Source organism: Aythya ferina, assembly GCF_964211825.1.
Source record: "Aythya ferina genome assembly, chromosome: 16".
Taxonomy (NCBI): domain Eukaryota; kingdom Metazoa; phylum Chordata; class Aves; order Anseriformes; family Anatidae; genus Aythya; species Aythya ferina.
In genome coordinates, this window is record NC_140315.1 from 6,942,807 (window position 1) to 6,947,611 (window position 4,805).

At 34.0% G+C, this 4,805-nt stretch overlaps 1 long non-coding RNA gene across 1 annotated transcript; it reads left to right on the forward strand.

The window, feature by feature from the left end:
• Positions 1 to 636: 636 nt before the first annotated feature.
• LOC311445689 lies at positions 637 to 1,797 on the forward strand. The gene is made up of 3 exons (XR_014698583.1): positions 637 to 663; positions 966 to 996; positions 1,389 to 1,797. It is a non-coding gene; the product is annotated as an uncharacterized lncRNA (long non-coding RNA).
• The last annotated feature ends 3,008 nt before the right edge of the window (positions 1,798 to 4,805 follow it).

Here is a 4,805-nt window from a genome sequence, read left to right on the forward strand (position 1 = left end):
TTACTCTTTTGGTTTCTAATTCACAAACTGCAGACTAAATAACCTCAGTAGTAACTTAAGAGAAGCTTCTTAACAATTCAGAGAGTAAGACAGCTTATAGAAGTGAACTTATAAACAACTATTCAGTAACAAAGCATCTTACTAAGACTTGTTGCAAAAGCCTCTGCAAATAAATAGTTGATCTATTCATCAGTGTCACAGATGACATCAGTGACAGAAGTCAAAATCATCATAAGAATGAAGGAAATTTTTATCACATCCAAGACATAAGCTACATCTTTTAAAAAAAGATGTTGTACCTGTTAAACCATAAAAGGAATTTGATTTGGTATTTCTGTTTATGTAAGGCTGCAGTTAAACAGCCACCATGAAGAAACAAGTAGCATGCTACTCTATTATACCAAACTTTAAAAAAAAGAAAAAAAAAAAATTATATCAGGATCTTGAAATATATATCTTCAGAAAATAAAAAATGGAGTATTGAATAAAAACTTTAGTAGCTTATCCCACCGCAATTTATAGAGACTGTAATGAAGGCAGTGGGTGGGTTATAAGCTCAGCTGAGCTCACTTACCTTGAGTTGACTAAGTACAAATACATCTTACTTTAAAATAGTCCTTCTATGTTGTTTGGAGATGTTGAATGGATTTGATTTCTAGAAGTGTATGTAGGACACTTAGTAGCATATAATTAGGATATTAATTAAATGATTATTATGTTTAATAAGCTGATTTCAAACTCTGTATTTGTATCCTCCTTAAAGCAACTATGCATGCCTTCTACTATGCAAAAAAAATAAATAAATAAATGCACTAAACCTTCTCACTTAGAAATGCTCTTAGAAAATGTGATCTGTGCTGTATACGTTAAACAGATCAGATTCATTAGCATAATGTTTCACATTCAAGTAACAAATAGAAAAAGTAAAATAAAATATCTCTCTTCTATCCAAACTTCCTAAACAGGTATGAGGTCTGCTACAACTTCAACGGACAGGTCAGTAACAGTGGCAACAAAGTTCTTGAAGAACTATGAAGTTCTCTCTTGAAGTTCTTGAGAGCTATTCTTAATTTATTCTTGGTCGCTAGGAAGTTCCATTACAAAGATAATAATAAGGGTTGTTATTATTGTGGCTTGTGGCCAAAAAGCAGTAATTTGGGCAGAACAGACTGTGGAAAGAGTTGAGGCTCAAGGATCTGCTTTCTTTCTTGTTTGCTCAACTCGGGTAGTAGGAAGTTATACATCTGTGGATGCAGCTGCATCTCTTTAAAATTCAGACAGTAAGCATGCTGTTTTGTCCTTAAACGGAAAAGGGAAAATCAGTGTATCTGAAAAGAATATACTCCAGCTTGCTTGTTTTTAAGCAGCCTTTTCATTCTCTTTTCTAGTGGGCTACATTTTTCACCAAGGATTGACTTGTGCTTGTTTCCTCTGTCTTTGGATCGAAGAAGAGAGTTTTTAAAATGTGCAAAAAGAGAAAAACAGAGGCAGAATTAGACTATGCAAATCCACAAGGCATAGCCTACAAGAGTTTTACTTTGACTTATATGTTCTTTTAACTTTAGTCTCCCCATTTTCCTGCTTCACATCACCTGTACTTCATGTTCAATTTATATTCAACATTATCCTCTATTCATCTGAATTATAAATTCTCAGTGCTTCCTATTTGTGTTATTCTTGAAGTCAAATTAAAAGGCAGCTATAATTTGGAGAATTCCTATCTCCTTACGTTTCAGATTATGACCTGGATAATTTTGCCTGATTGTAATTTTTAATTGCTTCACTTAATTGCATATGTGGTCTCCAATGCCCAGCTCAATGGCAACTGAAAAATAATTTCAGGCTGAAGTAACTAAAGGCAAAATATAACTTATAGAGAAGATAATTTTCATGGACATAACTTGGATGATAAAGTCAGGGGAGATGTGGTAAAAGTTAGTAATAGAGAAGTATCTTAATCTAAACTACATTGTCTGGAGCATCACTTCTTTCCCAAAGCCACAGCAAACCAAAAAGAGCTTAGGAAAATGTAATGGTCATTCTAAGTTAACCACTTCTAACTCTATAAATTATGGCACCAACTAATTGGACAATCATTAAAGGAAGGTTTGTTTGTTCGTTTGTTTATTTTTGTGGGTTTTTTTGTTTGTTTGTTTTTTCCTTCAAAATTTATTTTATGAAAAGACTAGACCTCTAATCAATCAGCAGTTACCCTAGTTAGAGATTCTTCCCCATTGATGGGAAGATGATGCTACAATTTAATCACTTTGCATAGGCTGTCTCTCCATGCACTGGCTGGTGTTGTGTTTTATTAAAATAAAGGTTGTATATTGAATATTTTGGCTGCTGCTTTGGTTTCTGTCATCATAAATCCTGCCAGTAACCTCAGGCCTGACATTTGCTTCAGGTAACCAACAGAGCTATGAAGGTGAAAGGTTAGTTTTAGGACCTGGCTCTATGCGCAATTATTTTCCTTGGATGAAGTATTTGAAATTGTCTCAGTTCCTGATTACCTATGACAAAAAAACATAGTAGGGATAATTTCAAAATATACCATTTCCCTTTATAGAAAGAGACCTAAGGAGATGATTAACTTTTAAGAATGTGATTGATACAACTCGATTCCAGTTTAACTTCAGTACATATTTAAAAACTAGTTATATATTTGTGCATGTAAATACATAGCCCCATAGCTCTATTAGAGGCAAACGGGATTTGTATGTGAGCTGTCAGCTTATTTGATCTCTGCATTCACTCAAATGCTGTTTGCGTGCAAGTGCAATTACACATGAAAAGTGTATAGAAAAATGGATCAGGCAGGTTTGGAACCTCTCCAAAAATTTCACCCTTAGTGTATTTTTCTTAATCTAGCCTCTTTAAGATACCTAAAATAAATGCTAACCATATACATTACTCTTGCCAAGCAACCTCTCCAATATTATCCAGTGGAGAGAATATGGTCTATTGGCTTACATGTTGTTTTGGGAGCTGTAATTTTTGAGCTCTTCTCTACTGTTTGGAGTGACCTTGAGAGAAGTAACTAATTTTTTTTGTTTGTTTGTTAATCTGTAATTTGTAAACAAAAGATCAAAGAAATCAAATGGAAAAATTTCTAGCATCAGATGATGCAATAAACAATTATGGAATGCTTACAAAATGCTTTAAGTTCCTTGTATGAAAGAATAAGGAAGGGTGAAGAAGTGATAACAGTACAAACACAATTAGTTCTCAGTGTTAAGTGAGCGCTGGCAGGGTTGAGTCATTACAATTTTTACATACGTAGCATTTTATTTAAAAAACAAATGACAACAATAAATTAATCTATAAAACAGACCTGTACTCTAAACTATGCTTTCCCCTTGAATTCAGTATATTTTTCCATAAGTGTGCTTTTGACCTGGAATCTATAAAACTCCAAATATGCTTATGAAGATGATATTATAATTAACATCTTTAGGAATGTGAAGCAAGCAGATATTTTTCCTGTCTCAGGATATTAAAGATCCCATGATGATTTTTTTTTTTTTTTTGCAACAATCTCCTTTATCCTCAATGTACTTACCAAGGCCTTGTCATCTTCTGTGTTCCTGGTCCTTGTTTGAACTGTTCTCTACACCAGAATATTGAGGTGGAAATGCCTAATCTTACCTAAGGCTGCTCATATTTACTATTTATACTTAGTGCTTAAGTTACTTGTCTCTTTGCTTCCTTCAAATCATTTATCATAACTCATGAAAGAACTTCTACCAAATTTAGTGAAACCAAGGTTACTATGAAAAAAATGTGAGAGAATATTACCACACTTACAAAACAGTTACACGTGGGACCATTTGTACTTGCGTGTAGAAGAATTTGCACACTGAAACTGCATGCAGACTCACGTTATTACAAAACAAAAACAAATCATTTTAGGCCTCTAAAAAAGAAGCCATATTGTAAAGGCGTGGGGAAACAAAAGTACAACAAAGATGCTTTTCAAATTGGGGAAAAAAACTAACCTCTAGTTTCAGCATTGTTCTCTTGATACTAGTATTTTTTTTCATCCAGAATGAACTCTGAATGCCCAGAAGAGTCTTCCTTCCCCAAACGTAAAAGGATGCTGGAGTAACTGAGTATGCTGTGCTCTATTCCCTCAAGCAGGGGAGTGGAGTACTGGATTATCAACGTGATTATCAAAGGGATCTGGTGCCAGTCTGGCATCTGCTGGTTCAGTCAGGGGCATAAAATCCACACTAACTGCACCCTCTGGCACAAAGGAATTAAAAACATAGGCCTAAGCTGTAAAATCTAACAATTAGTGCTCATCAAAACATAAATGTTTGATGTGACTTTTAGTAGAAATTTTAAAGACCAAGCAATATTGATCTGCTCATTATGTAGTACAACTGAACCAACTGGGAATTTACTGGCTGTGTAATTTCCAGCACCAATTTCAGATAACCTATGGGATATTTTGCTTCTGTATTTTTAAAAATAAGACAAAAATGATCAACCTAAATTATGCATTTAAGTATGACCATGTTTGTGGGTACATGACTATTTTTGTTTTTATTCTGGGTCATACTTTTCCCCAAAATTGTTGCCATTCTATTTTATCACCAGACCAGAAATGTTTTACAGATGCTGCTTGTCCATAAAAAAAAAAAATAAAAATAAAATATGCTTGCTTCCTGATAAATCTAGGTATTGCCTTTTGATTGTAATGAAATTAAATCAGCTTCCACAAACTGATTCTACTCCACCAGTCCAATTTCTTTAATTTTATGCCCCTCAAGCCTGTTTTCTTGTATAATGAACCCTTCAAT